The sequence below is a fragment of the Uloborus diversus genome, chromosome 2 (genome assembly GCF_026930045.1).
Source record: "Uloborus diversus isolate 005 chromosome 2, Udiv.v.3.1, whole genome shotgun sequence".
NCBI classification, from domain to species: Eukaryota; Metazoa; Arthropoda; class Arachnida; order Araneae; family Uloboridae; genus Uloborus; species Uloborus diversus.
Window position 1 is genome coordinate 112364052 of NC_072732.1, and position 20328 is coordinate 112384379.

Here is a 20328-nt window from a genome sequence, read left to right on the forward strand (position 1 = left end):
GTGAAAATAATACAAATAAATAAATAGATAAAACACCTTGCAAACGTGCTGATTTCATACTGTCATGTCAATGTATCCTGACATTTTCCTGTCATATCAATACGTATGCAATATTGCAAAAGCAAGATCATCTTGCCTAGACCTTGATTTCATGCTGTCATGACAACATCTTGATATTATCCTGTCATATCAATACGTATGCAATATTACAAAAGCAGCCTACCTTGATATTTTCCTGATATTATGCTGCATACATCTTGTCAGTCAATATTGTGGCAGCCTGCTGACAGCATAAATGGAGTTACATAACAACATTGAGGCAGCATTAATGCAAGATGATTTTTCTTGCATGTCAACCTTTATGCAATACTGAGGCAAGATATTTTGCTTACTGGGCTATTACATATCGCCGAAACAAAACATTTTGTTCATAAAACTGTTCTGAAAGACGACGCCGAGAAAACGCGTTATCATGAACAAAACAAAAGAATGTCTTCAATTTGTGAGACGACTGGTCTTTTTCAAAGTTAAAAAAAATAAATAACATAGTTTTAACACGCTCTCAGTTGTTTATCTTTCGTCTGGGCAGGGAAATCAATGAAATGATTTTTCAAAACTTTTTTGCTCATAAAAAAACCCATTTTTTTTAAAAAAAATCCATAACTAAAACATAAACAGCGCGTAGCTCATTATAGCTTCATAATAAATTGTGTAAGTAGTAACATACAGACAGCTTTGAACTTATTTATTTATTTTGAGAAAACTCCCATTTTGTTCTACAAAATAAACGCTGCAAAATAAGTTTACATTCTTAAAAATAAAGTTCTGTGTTTCTTACCTTAAAATCTGTAATCTGAAGCAAAAATGATTGTAATTCATTAATATTTCAAGTACGAAATACAGGAAGTGGTAATAAATTTTAAGTTCAGACGCATCATTATTTTCGCCTTTTTGCAATAAGCTTGCTTAACTATGTTTTAACATCAATTTAAATGAGTTTCGGAGTTTCGTAAAATTAAAAATCAAACTAAATGAAACTTGAATCTTAAAAGTATGCAGAATTTATGTTTTGCAATATTATTCAACAAAAATGTTGTGAAACAATTGTCATTCTGCAAGAGCTAACATGGATTTTAGATTTATTTATTTATTTTTTTATTTATATTTATTTTTATTTATTTATTTATTTATTATTATTATTATTATTATTGTTATTATTTTGAAGAAGAAGAAGAAAAACCTAGGAATTATAATTACAACATTTGTATAATGTTATTGTTAATATACTGCAGTAGTAAGTAATTACTCTGAGTGCAATATTGCGTGCGTCGCGATTTAATTTTTTTAACTACTACTATGCAATTTATGATCTCTTTCAACTTTAATTGTACTTTTACAAATTTAATTGCATTTTTAAGAGGGCACTGATCCATTAAATACATTAATCTTCATATCGGATTAACCCTTGACTTCCTCCATGGTTTCAATTTTCGATAATTCGTGAATTAGTTTTTTCACAATGAGAAGAAAAGCATTAAATTTCCAAAATCAATTTTTTTTTTTTTTAATTTTGTCTAAAGTCGAAATTATAAATAAGAAGCCGAAGTATTGACAAACTTCAAACCCATTGGATTGGAGTGCGTCAAAAAAAAAAAAAAAAAAAAAATCCGCTCTCCTTCTGGAATCGAAAAAAAAAAGAAAGAAAGGGGGGAAAAATGTAAATATAAAATTTGCAGAGATGCCAAGAACATTATAAATTTAAAATTTCAATGAAAAAGAATTGACATTAATTCATTGGTTCAAAAAATATTCTAAAGTGACAGAAGGTTTTAAGTTAATTCCGTAAACAGAGAACCACCGTTCACTTTCTTTCATAATATAAATAACGATTTATAAATTGCCAAACATAACTGATTCATTCATTATAAATTACTGAGTTATTCATCGGAATTTCATTATGCACATCTCAAGTTTTTGAGACTAAAACGAATGTTTTGAGTTTTGAATAAAATTGGATTTGAAATTTTAACTCATTACAGCGAGGGCGAAATTCAGTATCCTCTCTGATTCCCCAGCAGATGGCGCCAGAAGTGATCTTGTTAATCATTGCTCAAGAGCTAAATGCCAGAGAAGTTCCAAAAAATAACGGTGAACTAAAAACGTGTACAAAAACTTTATGCAAATGCTATTTTATTTTTAGAGGCATAATAAATGTTTTGAAAACTGTTATATAATACGTAAACAGAAAATAATATTTTACTCCTCAACCACTGTGTCCCATGTGGTCTAGTGGTTAGGATTCACTGGCTTTCACCCAGGCGGCCCGGGTTCGATTCCCGGCATGGGAAGGGGTTCCATGGTGTAATGGTTAGCACTCTGGACTTTGAATCCAGCGATCCGAGTTCAAATCTCGGTGGAACCTGCTTTTTCATTCTGAAAAAAAAAACTTTTTTTTTTTTTAGAACCAAACTTTACAAGGAATTACACCATTTTTGATTTTGATGAAATTACCAGGGTGCCCCCAAAGGACAAGGACGCACCTCCGCCCCACAATGAGAAAAATACCCAGCAAAAAACACACGCCATAGAAAAATTTCAATTCTCTGCGCCCTAACCCCCCCTCCCTCCCCCTTGCATAAAAAGGAACGATTTAGGTTATAGGTTAATTTTCGGGGTTAAATCATGTTTCAGGAATTGCCTTTCGTCTTTTCAAAATTAAAAACGTCGATAAAGGACCTATGGTAGGAGGCCTTTTTTTTCTGTTGCAGTTAGTTATGGATGTTAGAATTACAGAAAAAAAGAAAAAAAAAAAAAAAAAAAAAACAGGCCGATATTAGTAGTCTTTTACGACGAAAACAAAATCTTCATCTTAAGGAAAATGTGACTTTTCACTTCCCCAAAAAGGTCTGTGGGACAGGTAATAAAAATTTGAAAACAGCATTGTTATTCCAAGACGTAGAGGAGATGCAACGCTTCAAAAATTACAAATACACTGAAAACATTTATTTATATTCTAGCTGGGTCACCTGGCTTTGCACGGTCTAAATCGAAAATAAAAGTTTTGCCAAGTGATACGTGTTCAACAAATCCCTCTTGGACAAATAAAAAAAAATGAAGAAATCTGTAAAATTTCCCAACAGATCGCGGAAAAATAACCAAAAAGGATAATTTTTACGTCCCCCGATTACAGGAAAGGCCAGAAAATTAAAGTCGGGGTTTTATTCGTTCACATTCGAGGAAAAAAACTATGGCATTAGATCTTTCTTCTCAATGATTTTCTTCACGCTATTAATTTTAATGAAAGATTTGTTCAACAATGACCGTGATCAACAGTGGATTTATAATTGAAGGATTACCTGCATTTTAGCATGAAATTAGTAAATAAAGTACGTCACTAATTACTTTAAGGAATAATTCACGATCTAATTAGGGTAGACAGACCAGTGACTGAACACTTAAGCACAATTTCACTTTTGAAAAATCCTAGTATTTTTTAAAATTATAATACAGTCGATTCCGGGGACATGCAGGGAAAGGTTTTATTGTGACAAGGCTGAACTGGATCCTGTAACTTATCTGTTTTACTGGTGAGACTAATTTCAGGAGAATGAAGAAACGAAAAAGTGATCAAGAGTTAACGCTACCTACTAGAATTTAGAGTTAATCCACTGGAGTTAGGGATAAAATTTCAACAACCAAAATACAGTAAAACCTGTCTACAACGATACTGTTGGGACCTAAAAAAATATTGTTACAAATAGGTTTTCGTTATAGGCAGATTGATTATTTATGCCGACGTTTTGCTGGGACCAAGGAAAATATCGTTACAGACCGGTTTATTGTTATAGACAGTATTCTGCCGTGTGCAGGTAAACGGCACTATCTGCAGAAATGAGTTTTCGAGATATTTGAAGAAATGTGTGGTGTATTCAATACTAACAATAGGGAAATGTTGGAATAAGATGTCTTTTTCGCGCCTTTTTTCAACGGAAACCAAATAATCGAGCTTGTACAGTAAAGATAACGTACAATAGATGACAAAAATGCAAAAAAAAAAAATGGAAAATAAAAAATTTGCAGTTATTGCCCTTTACCTGCACACGGCAGTATTGTTATACACAGGTTTCGCCGTATCACCGAACAGGCAGTTGCTTTGTTTAAATGTAGAAGCAATTTTCACAAAAATCTATTTTCTTTCCTCTGTTTTTCTTTCTGACGTTCAATTTTTCTCGCATAACTCGATCAGCCACAAGTTAAGCAATGCATCTGTATTACACAGCAACGTAGTCAGAATTTTATTCCACGATGAGGGAGGGAGGGTAGTAACAAGAAAGATATTTTTTATAGGAGGTATATTGAGGTGGTTCGAAAAAATAGAATTTTTTTTTTTTTTTTTTCGGAATCGCGTTACCTCTCAAAAGTTGTAACTTGGTATCCTCAAATGGGGAAAATTAAAAAATATATACATTAAAAATTGAAATTTTCAGAAAATAATGAAATTAGTTTTTCTGTATTTTTCATAACGCAACAGCTATAAATTGTATCTTGCGTAGTATGAACCTAAAAAATATTTTATAGCTTTTACATAAGATCTTTAGTTCGTTCATACGCCTTAAATTGGGCTTCAAATTTTGGGAGATTTTAGCTCAATTTTTAGGCGTATGAGGAAACTTTAAATCTTAAGTAAAAGCTATTAAATATTTTTTTAGGTTAAAACTACGCTATATGCTGACAATTTTTGGTTGTTGCCGTATTATAATATAAAAAAAACTAATTTTATTATTTTCTGAAAAATTTAATTTTTAGCATATTTTTTTCAAACTTTCAGCCTTATGCGCGAACTGAAGATGTTTTCAGCTTAGATTCTTCCCCTCCCCCCCCCCCCCAATTGAAGATACCAAACTACAACTTTTGAGAGGTAACGCGATTCCGAAATAAAAAAAAAAAATCAATTTTTCGAACCCCCCTGTTGATTTTATACGCATGCGTGTTAAGATTGACAATATATCTTAAAACCAAGGGTTCTGGTAGGAGGACTTAACGTCCCCCTTCTCGCCCTCACTGTGCCCTTGGTAGCACATAAATTCAACTGAATTAACAAATTAGCGCTTTAAATGTGTCAAACTGCCATACATTATAAAATTCTTCCCGGAATATTTACTCAATCCCCATTTATATCTGAAACCTTTTACAAATTTACCATACTTTGCAATTCTCTCTATTCTTCTATAGCCCCGAGAGAGAAATAATTCAAAAACTTCTACTGCAGTTACCAAAAAAAAAAAAAAACTTAGATATTAATGGTTAATGTTCTAAGCGGTAATTATAACAAGTGCCTTTTAGCATTTAAATAGCAAGTTAAAAATTACTATTCGAAGTTTCTCCATGAAAATTTATACAGTGCATTCAGCCTCGGGAAAACATTTTTCTCCATTTATTTCTTGCAATAAATCTGGCTAAAGGTTGTTTCTGAGATTCCAAATAATTCTTTGAGATTATTGCATTAGTCAATAAACTGGTAGTTAGTTTAAATTCAGTGAAACAAGATTTTTAACCACTCGCTTAAGCTATTTACGTTTTTAAATAGTTGTAGCTACATACATAATGGGGTTCTTTCCTTCAGACAAAAGTATTACTTTTAGTCACTGAAATTGATAGAATAAGCAAAATAAAATAAAATAAAATAACACGGAGAGAGAAAATACTTCCACTTACTCAACAGATATTTTTTAATTATTTTTTTTAATTGACCGATTTTCCAAACAAGGTGTATTCTTTATGACGTCAAAAATCTCCACTGACGCTTTGAATGCTTACTCTTGCTGTATAGCTCGTTTCCACGTTATAATAATCAAGAAGCGAATCAAATATTTCGCTCTACGCTTGCTATAAACCATGTCGTTGCCAGTACAAATGAGTAAAGATGCGAATTAAATATTGCGCTCCGTGCTAAAGGCATCGATGAATGGCATATCATCATTTGTGATTTCATATGCAGAAGCGTAAACAATGAAATTGCACCGGTTAAAATAATTGTTAAAAAATATTAAACTTTGTCAAACTATTTAAAAAAATGGTTAAAGCCAATAGTTTTAAGCATGCTCTCTCAGAAAAAAAATACTTTTAAAATTTCGGAAAGGACCCACCCCATTCCGAAATAATATTTATTGCAGCTCATTTCTCTACTTTTTTACTCAACCATACATTCAAGATGCATGGAATCCTTCTAAAATAATTTCAAACAATAATTCGATTTGTTATACTTGACCACCGATGAGGTGGAAAAAAGAACTTCCGGTTACCAGGCGGAAAGGGACGCATCTATTAGCTCGAAGGGGTACCAGTTTGACGTATCAGATGTGTGTTAGTCTCTGAATTAAGCAGAGTCCCATCGAAATGAGTGAAACGCGCGAATTATTTTTTTTCCTTTTTCCCTCATTTAAACAGAATCGTCTTAAATGGCTGTTTGCCAATTCCACGGCAAACGGGATCAGGCAATATATCAATAAATTTTTTTAAATATTTAAATGCGGATAGTCGTCAGACTCCGCGCAGGGGCTGATTTAGGAATTTCCGAACAGAATGGCCTGACGCACGGCCCCTTGTACAATAGAGGAAAGTGCTGTAGAGTATGCAATCGCGCACCTTTTTTGTTATTTTATGCGATACAAGGGTACACTGAGGGTGTAAATACCTTAGCAAAGTAGGGGAATGTGGGGCAAAGTGAAATGGTTAAATATTTACTCCGCTTTTTGTGCCACTTACCTAGTAATAATTAAAACTATTCAGTAACATATGTAGTCTATTCCAGTCAAGAAAAAATTACCTCTGAAAATCAAAAGATATAATAATACGGGTAATTTTCAAAAATTGATACTCAAATTGCAATATTTTGTTGTAAGTCAAAAATTATTTTCCTCAATAAAAGGTTAAAATGTCTTTCCTCTATAAAATTAGAATAAACGATTAACATTTATGAAAGAATATGACCCCAATTATTTATGAAAATACAATTATATTATACGGAAAATGTTTTCGAAAAACAAGAAAATTATTTGATTTTTTACAATACATATTAATTTTTCGTTTTATTGAGAAATACATGTTATGTGTATATGAGATTTTAAATGTAACCCCACAAAAATTTATTAATTTTATTTCTTTTGGAGCATTTGAAATTTGTTTCTACTTCTGTTTGCGCCGTTGATTGAGAACACTAACAATTGACGCATGCGCGATGACTTTAAAAACTCGTATCCAGCCAGTATCCAGCTCAATCACGAAAGCAGAGGGGGGGGGGGCAGCCGTAGGGGAGCCCTGATGGAAGGTCATTGTGACCTCCTCAAAATTTTCTCATTCGGAAAATTTTGTTTGACAATATGGCAAAAATATCATCATTCGGAAAGTTTTGTTTGACGATATGATAAAAATGTCATTCGGCAAAAAGTGGAGTTCCGATGGGCGAATTATCATCATTCGGGGAAATTTGGAGTTCCATTCGGCTCATTGAGAGTTTCCACCCTGATAACATTTGAAGTTCGGGGCGCACCTGAGAAGGCCCGTCATTTGGGCAGTTAGGAGACTAGTTTTTAGCGTCCCCCGCCCCCTTTTTATTCCAAGATTTTGGAAGCAATGAAATTCTAAAAGGAGTACGGTATTAACCCAACTAAACACCAACTTTCCCTTTTCAATGAGCTCCCAAATCAGATGTAGCCACTTTCAAACTCAGGGACAAGTTACTCATCTGAACTCTTCTTTAAATTTAGAAATTGAATCATCCGTCAATTTAAAGTTGTTTTTTAATTCTAAATATTTTTATTTTCGAAGGGGAAGAGGAAGCTACCCTACTTTGCCCCCCTCTGGATCTGGATACGCCCATGCGTAGAGCTGGCTATCGTCATCCCTGTCGAACGAATATTGCAAAGCGCTAACTCCTTCATTTTAAGCAATCTTTAACAGCAGGGAACACCCATTTGCGGCCATTTTTGCATAGGCAACCTTAGTTTATCACGTTCAAAAAAAAAAAAAAAAAAAAATAGCTTTAATTTGATATATAAATGATGACTATACTTTATGAGTGCATCAATGTGACCAATAGTATCCGTTTACATGTGACTGCGAATAGGTAGCGGCCAGTTGCGCAATGGCAACCATAACTTTTCAAGTTCATTAGGTATATTTCTTTGAAGTAGGTTATAGTTTATTTTAATAACAAATGCGTCATTTTTACTCCCAAAATGTCAAACAATATTAATTTGATAAAAAAAAATACTTGTGGGCACTTCTTGCTAGGCAACCTAGCCAAAACACATTGCCCCTTTCATAATGTAATATAAAAATTTGATTTTGACTTTATACTCGATGAGTGCAGTAATTCTGCAGCCGGATCTCTTACTATTTAGTACAGTAAAAATAGGTGTTAGACCGAAACATCCAAAAAAAAAAAAAAATTAAACCAGTTGCAAATTGTTTATTACCCTCCCAATAAGAATAGGCAAAAAAAGTCCCACCCAATTGCGCGTCGGGTTTCGGAATATGGGGCATCTAAAAATTGATATTTTGGGTATTTTTTGGAAATTTTTCAAGTGAATTTCAAGTGTGAATATTATGTGATACTAAATTTAAAAGCATTAAATTAAAGGTATTTACCCCCCCCCCCCCCAAGAGGGATGACACAACCCACCAATGCTACAGAGCCCCACTCTCTCTGTAAAACAAAGCAGTACTCCCAAATCCCCTCCATACATTTCAAGTGGAAATATTGCAATTTCATGCAAATAAAAAATTGGAAATCAATCAAGTGTGTCCATCCTTAAGAGCAATGACGCACCTCCTCCCTAAGCTACAGCACCCCCCCCCCAAATAAAATAATATCCCATTTCCCTACCCCCCCCCCCCTCCATTTCAAGTCGAAGTATTAGTTAATGCAAATTTAAAATGCATTAAATCAGGACTGCTCATCCCACAAGAAGTTTCTCACCTGACGAAACGAAATAATATATTTAAAGATTCCCCCCCCCTCCCCTCTGGTGGCACGTTAGATTAAATAGTCAGAAAAATTACGCTGAACTGTTTTTCCCCTCACTGTTTTTTGCTTTTTTGCAGTATTTTAAATCAAAATTTTTAGTTTACGTTATATATACAATCATGCCTCAAATACGTCATCAGATTTAGATTAACCGTCCGTCAGAACTGGAGTTTTCAAATGATTTCTCCTAAGCTTGTAACAAAAAGTCTTCGTTATAAGATCTTTTTTGGTATCTAGGTCCTCGGCAAAATCGTTATTGTGGAAGCTGTGACTAACACAATGCATATAATTGAGCACTTCAGTCCACTTTCAGACTTTTCAAACATTCACTATATCCAATGAAACATCCAGAGCACACACAAGATATGAGGAACAGAAAGCCTTCTTTTTCGCAAACCTAACGCGTTCCCCGGAAATAGCACCCATTCTTTCATGTAGCAACAGTATGAGCGGATGCTTTTACCACCAAAATTTTGACGCCCAGTTTCCTTACCTGGGATTTATTTGACGCGAAATCGCTCTAGGAATTTAATTTTGCCAAGAATACTCTAAGCCAAAAAAGTGCTTGTGGGATCTTTTACATGCCGCATAATCATACGACATGGACACTATCAATTTTCTGCATCTTGAAAATCAACCGACTGGAGTCACGTCCGAACCTGCGCCTGTGGGCGTAAGAAACCAGAGTCTATAACCACTGCACCACTCTGTCGGCTAAAAATAAAACTCATCTAATTACAATGCTACCCTCTAATCCTTACATCTCTTTTTAGAAAATTTATTTTCGGGCTCACGAAATATGAAGCATTTAATTTTAACTTACGGTTCACGCAACTTTTTTTTCTTCTGTTCATCCCAGACATTTTGCAGAAAAAGTTAAAAAAAAAAAAAAATCCGAAAATACATAGCATTTGCATAACAGCGCACGGGAGCCGAGCTCCTGCACTTTTCAAATTTGTACGCAAATTTCAATATTTCAGGCGAAATCCAAGCTTTTTACGAGTGAAAAAAAGGGGATCATGGTCGTATTTAATTGGTAAGTTTATAAGGCTCAAATCCCCTCCGCAAATTTTCAAAACTGTTTCAAAATATGCTTTTCATTATACTTTTTGTTGCTTTAAAACTTATTTTTACTGTTTCATTCTTTCTGTACTTATTTTCTTCAATTTCATTTAAAAAATGAAATTATTAGAATTGATGAATTGTACAAACTCGGCAACAGTTTTATCTGTTAGTATTGGTTTTTACTATTGTTGTTGCGAACATATTTTCTTACAAAACAATGTAGCGTTTCCTTCAGGTTTTGAATGCCTGACGCTAACAAAAATTTAAAAGTGCCAAACTCTATATTTTACATATTTTCTAAGCGTCAAAAATATGAATGCAAGAAGTATTATTTCGAATGTACACATGAGTACACGCATCTATTTTTTTTCTTTCAAATACATCAATTATTTAACATGGGTGACGTTATGTACAGGATGCGGGGGGAAAAACCCGGACAAGCAATTTTCCATGTAACTTCATTAAAAATAAAGAAATTAACAAAACACGAAAAATAATAATATGGGAAGACCTTTAGCAATTAATAAATTAATTGGTTTCAAACTAGCCGCCTTTTAAAGTAATACAGAGGTGCAACTGCTCATTGAAATTTTTATTCAAGGGCCACAAGTCCTTTAATCAATCCTATTTCGTATAAAGCAATTGGTTTAGAGAGTCTAAACTTTTGTATGGTTTAAGGTAGAGCTTTGACTCTAAAATAGGCCATACAGTGTAATAAATGGGATTGAGGTCTATCGAGTAGAGCGTCCACTCTGCAAAGGATATCATGTCAAAAACAATGCACCTTATACCACTCTTGTCCTTTTGGCCATATGAATTGGTGTGGAGTTTAATTAAAATGTCCAGCCTACATTGCTGAAGTGCTCTTAGGCTCCCAGAAGTACAGCAACTTCTGAAGTGTCCTCCTGGTACACTTTTTGATTCATTTTATGGCACTCATCCTCAAAAAAGCAGAGATTTTTTTGTTGCTTGTGCTGATTCCATCACAAACCAAGCCTGACTTCGGATTTTGGCGATGTTCAACATTTTCTAAGGTGAAAGATATCTATCTCTTCCAGTGCGGACTTGCGGCCCGTCTCAAACGTTTCTGGCATCCTTGGAGTCCTTGGAGATACCAACTGAATTTACCTCAAAGGTTATAACTTCAATTCATGTTACTAAATGATAGCAGTGCATAGGAAAGAGAAACAATTTTAGCTCGTGTAAAATCAGATATTTTTGTTGCAAAAACTTCTTTTCTGGCTTAAGGGAAGCATGCACATCAATTCATTAAAATCTGACTTAATATATGTTTTAAATTTTGGTTGTCAAAAGTTTTGCTTAGTTGAAAGGTGCTACTTTATGTGGGAAGAAGTATATTTTTGTTCCTTTTTGGATTTTTGAAGTAATGACGGATGGCATTTAGTGGTGCTTTAGTTTTGCTTCTCCCCAGTAATTGGCACATGTACCAATAGTAGTCACTAATGTGTTGTGCTTAATTTCTGATACTTTTGCATCAACAATATTATATAGGTTGTACTATTGATTTGAATCCTACAGATTCTACCGTTAACTATATTTTAAAGAGAAACAAAACAAAAAAAAAAAAAAAAACAATATGTGCGGACATCAGAGTAACATTACGACTGCAGAGAATCGTTTCATTTTTTTATGGTCCCTTAGAATCAACAGGTAATGTTCTTTTTTATGTGGAAACAGGCTATAATTCGTGAAATCAAAACTACATACCAACTGATGGAACAGCATTAATCTCAATATTTTTTTTTCCATGTAATTCTCCAATTTTATTCTTATTTCTCTAAAACACTTTTTCAAATTCAAGATGTGTGATTTACCATTAACTTATGTAAAATTACTTTCTTTAAATTAACATCAATTATATTTTTGATGATGATATAAATTGAATGTAATCTAAAACTAAAAAATAAAGTTATTTTCCAGTTCTATTAATATGTGCCAATCACTGGATCACAAGGTGTCATACACTGGGGTATCAGGTGCCAATTACTGGTGATTTCAGTAACTTTTTATACATATATTTTTATAAAAATATCTATTCAAAATTTTTTACCTTTAGTTAACTAAATAAATGCATAGATGTGCATTCTTTGATTAAAAAAAAATTTTTTTTGCAAGCAAATATTTGTTTTCTAAGTAATGAAAACAGAGGTAAGTGGAAGGACAAACTCTTAAAGTGACAATTACTGGGGTCGTTACCCTACTAAGAGTAAATTAAAATCAAACGGCATTAAAGAAATGTCTTTAAATAATATTAACAACACAACTACGTTCGCTTTATATTTGTCTTAATGAGCCCTTATTATGCAGGCTTTCCAAAATAATTAAAAAAAAATTTTGAAACGAAATTTTTTGGTACAATGTGATTCAGGATTTTTAAAATTAGGTCTACGGAGCAGAAAAAGACTGTCGATCGTCCTTAATTCAATTAACTTTGCATTCGCACACTTTAGACGACGCATTTATTTAGGATATAATTCGCTCACTTGAAAGGCGCAAATGTACTTCTTTACGCTATCACGTTGTTACATAATGTACTTTCACTGAATAATATCTTGTATGGCTCAAATATACGAAAAGAATGACACGAGATATTTTTATGCATTTCAAGCTTATTTTCAACACTTATATTTGAACTCGTTTTTGAAACAAGTGTAGTTAAGAAAAAACTAGTACACCGAAGTACTCATTTCAAAATACTTCATTTTTAAAAGTGTAAAACAATCTGCTCTTCATTTCTTTCTTCGTACTTTGGCCGATCGTCCATAGCCACTTCGCGAATTGACCGGCCAAAGCCCGAAGTGAAGAAAATTTCGGGCTTTGGCCGGTAAGTTTTCAGCAATGTGGACCAGTTCGCGAATTGGCTGGCCAATTCGCGAACTGGCCGATTTCGGACTTTGGCCGTAACATATACAACCTAGTGGGATATTTTACTTTTGTAATCAAGATAAATATGCAGTTTCGAACACTTTATGCTTGATTTCAAGTTTTAAGCATTCCACATTTCAACATGAAGTCCATGATTTTGATGAAACTACTTACAATTTCAGAAAAACAATTAAATTTTGTAAATAAAATGTTTAAAACAATTCTAGATTTTTTCTTCAAATTTTCTAACGAAGGAACCTTTAATTAACTACGAAATAAAATTTAACTTTAATTGTAAAATAATTACAGAAGAGTACATAAAACGAAATCTTGTTTCAAGGACACACCTGCTTTTATTTTATTTATTTATTTATTTAAGTAGTAGTGCCAGTACTTAATTGAAGCGTCAAGAAAGCTACGACTAGTAAGAACACAAAATTAAAAGAAATACTTCAGGATTTTAAACAAAATTCAATAGAAAAGGAAAGGAAGCACCACTGCGTCATCCAAAAACTGTTTCAATGAGCGAGAATTACAGGAATAGACTTCACACTAGCATTTACACACAAAGTATAAAAAGTTCAATAAACAATATGAAATCAGACTCAATGACAAACTGAAAATTTTTTCTCAAAATATGAAAAACTTCCTAAAATTATGATCATTTTTGTCTTAATTTAGTGGAATGCAGTCCAGAACATTGAGGTCGTGGTGACCTGATCAGTAGAGCGTCGGACTCGTAACCGAAGGGTTCGATCCCAACTGGTTGAAAATCCTCCGCGTTCGTTAATGGTACCTGGGGAACGTTAAATGTGTCGTGTTCACTAAGTCCTTCAAGTGAATCTGTCTTCAAGATCCCATCTAACCAGTTAAACCAGACAGCAGGGGCGGCATTTCAGCATTTCGCTAAGGGGTCGAGTTTCTTGAACATGAATTTCATCAGTACGGTATAAAATACATATTGGTTAACAGGAAGTGATAATAAAATGGCAATGTTGAGAATAACTAGGTTTGTTAAGAACTATTAAAATTTCTGTGACCGAAGCTTTAAATTTATTTTGTAATAAGTTATTTCACAAAATATCTCGGTACTAGCTTTAGTACAGTTATTTTTAGTACAGTTTTAATCTGATATTTTTGGAATTAGGAAGAACAGAAAATTTTGTAACTATACTTAATCAATATCCAGTGTTTTGCTTTATTGTCAGCATGCTAAAGATGGAGATGTTGCTTGCCTCATTGCGCTTCGAAAGTAATTCTCTAACCTCCTGAGACACAAAAGTCATCTTTCTAATGACAGACCTGATTGAAATAGTCGAAAAGCAATGGAAGCAAGAAAAATATGTTGAAAAACAAATTTCTTTCAGATTCCTCTCTTTAAAATAACGAAGAAAGCTTTTTTAATTGGGCTAGTATTTTTTTTTTTTTTTTTTTTTTTTTGCGTCATTAAAAAGTATAGTCGCAATTCACAAAACAATGCCTTTTTTCGCTTTCCATAACCAACCTACATAATATTGAACTAAGACCAATGATAAATACATCTCATCAAATCCTGTCTCTATTTCTTGAGAAACTGAATCGATCATTTTATTCAAAATATTGATTTAATATTTTGGCTACAACTTCATGTGGGTTTTGTCACCTTTTCTATATTGGCATATAGTAAAAACTGTAATGGAAAGCTGTGTCAAAGCACTTGGTTCAAGTATGCATTAGTGCGAAAATCACTAAGAATTTCAATTGTCAATCATAAAGATTATCGGATTGAAATTTTTATGATAATAGAGTGTAGCATTGTTCAAAAAACGCTCCGTAGTATAAATAAAGTAAACAAAAATTCAAACAAAGTCATACTTATTGAAATGACACCATATTTTCTATCGTTTTAAAAGGTCTATTTCCACTAATTCTTCCAGGGGGCTTTTATAGATTTACTCTTGAATACCATCTTGTGTCACTCCGAGAGTGTCAAGTAATAGCTTAAAGATATATTTGTTGATGTGAAAGTATTTTCGGTTGTGGGATGATTTCCAAAATATCATATTTTTACAAAAAGTTTCTATAAAAGCATATAATACATCGAGTTGCTAAAATGTGTTTCTAGTGCAAGGAATCAATGAAAACTTAAAAGCTAAACATTAAGTTATAATATGAGCATAAGAATTTATGTAAAACGACATGGACTTTACGCATAAAAATTGCGCAGTCTCAACACTGTGTGGGCATCTCATACAAGATGCACCATCATAACATAGAGTACACAATTTTGAAATATTTAACCTGCATGAAAAGATTACTTCTTTTGTTGTGGCAAACAATTATCCTCCATCAGTTTTTTCTATTCTGAAAATGCAGGCAAATGATTTTCTAAGTTACATAAATTGAATTTACTCATTTTTTTCTTATTCTTTGTGAAAAATTTGAGGGTACAACCGACCCCTCTTGCCCCCTATTTGCCGCTCCTGACAGGCAGTGGTAGGCTAGGGGGACACTAGAGTGTGAAGTGTGAAGTCCAGAACATTGACTTGACTTCGAAAAATGTAGTATAATGCATGGCTTCATTATATTAATTCGTGTTTTTCAACCTGCCATCATATTCGATAAAAAATTACTAGGCAAGTTTTTCGTAAGCCATGCAAGAAAACCAACACTGACACGCTATAAATTCCTCCAGTTGTACATTACATTTAAATAATAATTTTTGTAAGTTTCATAACAATTTTTGGACAGATCCAGTGGCGGCTGTACCATGCCACAATTGCAGCGAGCCCCCACGACCTTTGAGGCACCGAAGGGAAATGAGAAATACAGTTTATAATCTTGTTACATATTTCTATGATATACAAAAGGGCTCCCAAATCTCTAAATCCGCCACTGAGTATATCAAACATCAAATCAAAAATTGGTGAAATAATGTGTGCTTGCAAAGTTTTCGTAAGCTTACGATAAAATTTTAGAAGTCGTACTTTTTATTTACAAGCCCCATGCTGCATTAATGGAAACGTCTATGCTTAGATTTAGTTTGTTAAGAAACATCAAATCTATAAATTTTTTTAAGTAACGCATTTTACAATAACCCTTTCGAAAAAATTTCATCATTTTGAAGTTCAAATTTTAACACAATATAATGAAATATTATATACATATTAAAATTAACTTATGATTTTCTAGACATGCATTTTTAAAGATAAGCTTTACCTTGATATCTGCTTTCCCTGTATATCTGGCAAAGCGCTTTAGAAAGCGAAAACTCCGTTCGCGAAATTCCAAACACGGATCTTATACTCCTCGTCGGACTTCTGTGACGTAGAAATTCTAGGGCGTGGCAAAGGGATCATTTATCCAATAAAATCCAGGTGAATCCCTAAGATGAGAGCGGTTCGATATCCTTCAAAATGCTCCACCTTGTTACCTGTGATGGCAGTCGAAAAGACATAACTAGCGCCCATGCCCACGCGATTTTTTTCTCTTTTTTAATTGAAGGCTAAAGCAAAGGGATTACCACTGCACTTTGTTTCGGACGAAAAACTTTTTTTTTACAAGTTTTGAACTCTATATATAAGTTAAACTTTTTAGCTAACAAAAATTTCACTGATGTTTAATCCTATTAATCCATCATGCTCGTTATGGGATTTACGGGCAAAGAATGGTTTTTCGCTTTCAGGAGCCCGCAAAAACTGGGCCTATATGAATTGTTGTTGTAAAAACCAAGACTGAAGTTTTTTGAGAAAAGTTTTCTGTAGAGACTGAAGATTGTTTTTTAAAGTATCTATAAGCATATTTGCAAAAAAAAAAAAAAAAGAGTTGACCTCAGCCGTTTATGAAGTTTAAGAAAATTCCTAACTTCCTTGGGTTTCCGAAAAACTCTAAATCGCTCTGAGCTCTCTGAAATTTAAGTTGAATAAATTGAGATTAAAAGAGGAATTAGAATTTTCGATCAAACGGAAGAGGACCGTCATGAGTAACGTTGCGAATGCTAGTTGCTACTTATGCATTAAATTAGCGATGAAATTATAATTCAGGTAAAATATTTTTCCCCCCTAAAGAGGCAAAAAAAAAAAAAAAAAAATTAATAATAATAATCTATTTCACACACACACAAAAAAAAAAAGATTTTAGGGGAATGGGGTTGTTTCCTTCAGTCAAAAGTACAGTGGAACCTGTGTAAGTTGACCCTTGCAGTGCAGTACTTTGGTGGTCAACTTATAAATCCCGGGGGATTGGCTCCTTGCAATCCCGAAATCCCGCGGAACTGAGATTGACGCGGGATTGGAAACCGTACAAGTCACCTCAAGTGTCTGGGTTCACTTGTCCATCGTCGGACTTAGTGTTCCATCGTTCTTTTATGCACTGTTGAAGGGGTTTGGTTTTATAACCTCGAAACAGCTGTTTGCAGAGTTTTTTTTAACTCTTTTTAATTGCTTTAATTTGTACATGTATACACGTTATCATACTTTTACTCATTTCATTGTACAAAAGTTTTCGACTGCTTCTTTTACATAATTCTGCTGTGTTGATGATAACAGAAAAATCACATCAATTTTTCACTTTCAAACTTTTTTTTCCAGTGACTGGCAGCAAGAAAAAGTCACAGAGAACAAAATAACAAAAACGAACACAATACACAGAACAAGGAACAATACAGGAACAATGAAGTGAAATATTTAGCTGCCGATACGCTGTCTTGCTTCCCGGTCGCGCAGGCTACGTCTGGAGAGCTGGGTGCAAGTGTGCAGGTGGCGAATGTCCATTTCTTGGTTTGAATTACAAAGAGGACAATTGGGACTCTCGACAATCTTCAAACGGTGAAGATGCTTTGATAAACAGTCATGGCCAACTAAAAGTCGAAGCGTGGCTACTGAATCTTGGTGATAATGGGACATAATCACGGTTTATAAACCAAACTTTGTGGTTGCTTCTATCTTTTAGGTCTTGCCCAAAAACATTCCTTTATTTTTTCCTGATATATAATTTTATTGCATTGAATGAGACTTGCTCATTTGATAGTTGAACAAGAGCAGAACCCCTCTTTGCTAGAGCATCAGCAGGCTCGTTTCCCCTAATCCCACAGTGTGCTGGGGGATCTACACTTTTATATTCCGCTTCAGCAGATCGTTAATGAAACTGCGACAATCAGAAATTTCCTGTGACTTGCAGCTCTTTATCGATGCTATATCGCCTCAATAGCCACTTGAGAATCCGATAGGACGACACATCCCTTAAGTTTAAAATCACGGTATCTCAATTAATGTAGAGCCAGGTATATAGCTTTTACCTCTCCATCGAATGCAGAGGCATATTTACCAACAGGAATATAAAAAGAAAAGAGCCCATTGTAGACGCTCGCACTTGCATTTATGTGGTCTGTTACTCTTGACCCATCGAGGGGCACGGCAGTGCCCCAGCCAAGTCGAGCGCGAAGCAAACACTGCCGTACCATCTTTACTGGAACCATTTCGTCGCATTTTCAGGCCCCTATTTGAGAACCTTCTGATGAGACCAGAACGCCGAAATTTTCGCCATCCAGTAAGCTATAATCACACACTACAAATCCGAAATTTCAAGTCTGTAGGTCATTTAGTTCTGAAGTTAAGTGAAAGCAAAGTTTCGCATTTATGACACTCACTCACTCATGATCATCAAAATAGAACTAGTACTTGCCATAAACTCAGAGAGGTGAAATTTGGTACAGAGTTAAGGTTTGATGACTACATAAAGGGAAAACTATAAAAACTAGGCTAACCGCCTTTACAAAAAATATTCAACTTGGTGGGCCGCTTCATTTGATGTCAAAAACCGAAAGTCTGAAGTATCTAATGAAGAACCCTCAGCTGGTCTCAGCTGTATTAGATACGGTAATGCCCCCTTCTACTCTTGGTACATCAAAAAATCGACTGTCATTGCGGAAGTCCAGCGTAGTGGGACACATCTTCTAATTTAATCTAGCCTAACTTTAGTCTACTCGAACATCACACAAATTAAATGTTTCTACAAAAAGAAGTGAAATCCCACCAAAAACATTCTGTAAAAAACTAGCCAAGTCTCGATGGAGCTGTTTGTTTATCTCTAAAAAGTAATGAAATCTAAACAAAGTCATGACAAGTCGAAGGTTCCTTACTGCGATTTCTTTATTGTTATAGTTAATGTTGTGTGACTTAGCCGTTAAAGAGTATACACAAGGGTACAAAAACAGGTGCTCCATGACACGATTGCACCAATCTGTCGCCAGAACCGCTACCCATTGACGATGGAAAATTGCCACTTGGAAAACGTGTAAACAAAATTGACTTGTACCCACTAACGTATAAAGAATGTTTAACGGCCAAGTCACACAACATTAACTATAACAATAAAGAAATCGCAGTATGGAACCTTCGACTTGTCATGACTTTGTTTAGATTTCATTACTTTTTAGAGATAAACAAACAGCTCCATCGAGACTTGGCTAGTTTTTTACAGAATGTTTTTGGTGGGATCGGTATATACATGTAACCATTCACTTTCGGGGTATTTAGTTTAGATCATCTCCAGAGCAATGACCCAGAGAACTACTTGATCAGTCTCCCTCTTTAAAACAGGGTGTATCAAATTCAAATGATAATGCATTGGATCATATTCAGATGGGTTTGTTGGTAAAGGGAGCGACACCGTTGTCTAGAATTGATGTCATACGTTCGTTTTGTCTCAAGCGCAAACTGCACAAACCCCTTTTGCGTTTTGAGAGATCTCGGGTGCAACTCCGGTTTCGATTCGTTTCCAAGTGGTATTCTTTGCATTTTTTCAAATAAAAGTAGTTTTCTTCTCTATGTATGATTTTATTGATGTGAAATTAGTAAATAAAAACAATGCATCTAGTGGTGCTGATTTTACGGCTCCTGTTATTAGGCGGAGTGCTTGGTTATGTATAGTTTCAACTCTGTTCAGCACCTCACAGCAATAGCTCATTAAAGGGAGAACAAAGTCATATAGGTAATTTCAAGCGTATTACGACTACAGCCCTATTTGCAGTTCCCCAGGCGCTTCAATACGTTTAGACGTCTGCATACCTTTTCAACAGTCTTCTCAACGTGCGATTTCCAATTAAGCTTGCTGTCAAAAGTTACACCTAAATAATCATATTCATCAGTATGGGATAGAATATCCTGTTTAAATTTTATTTCAGGTTTTATTTTCTTGTGTGCAAGCGAAAACGTCTGAACAGTTGACTTTGAAGCATTTAAAAGCATGTTATTATTGTAGCACCAATTGGACAATGCCTCCATAGATCGATTAAAGTACCTCCTCCATGTTCTTGACTCTACTGCGTTTTTTAGTTTCAGTTCATATGACCAAATCAACAGCAAAAAGAA

At 34.3% G+C, this 20328-nt stretch overlaps 1 long non-coding RNA gene and 2 other non-coding genes across 3 annotated transcripts in view; 2 read left to right on the plus strand and 1 right to left on the minus strand.

Moving 5' to 3' along the window:
* Positions 1-16227, minus strand: part of LOC129217251 (uncharacterized) — a 56219-nt gene extending 39992 nt beyond the window's left edge. The window contains exon 1 of the long non-coding RNA XR_008580205.1: positions 16178-16227. This is a non-coding gene — a long non-coding RNA (uncharacterized LOC129217251). The remainder of the gene's footprint in view (positions 1-16177) is intronic.
* Trnae-uuc (transfer RNA glutamic acid (anticodon UUC)) lies at positions 2276-2348 on the plus strand. Its single transcript has one exon. It is a non-coding gene; the product is annotated as a tRNA-Glu (tRNA).
* Trnaq-uug (transfer RNA glutamine (anticodon UUG)) lies at positions 2351-2422 on the plus strand. Its single transcript has one exon. It is a non-coding gene; the product is annotated as a tRNA-Gln (tRNA).
* Positions 16228-20328: the final 4101 nt, after the last annotated feature.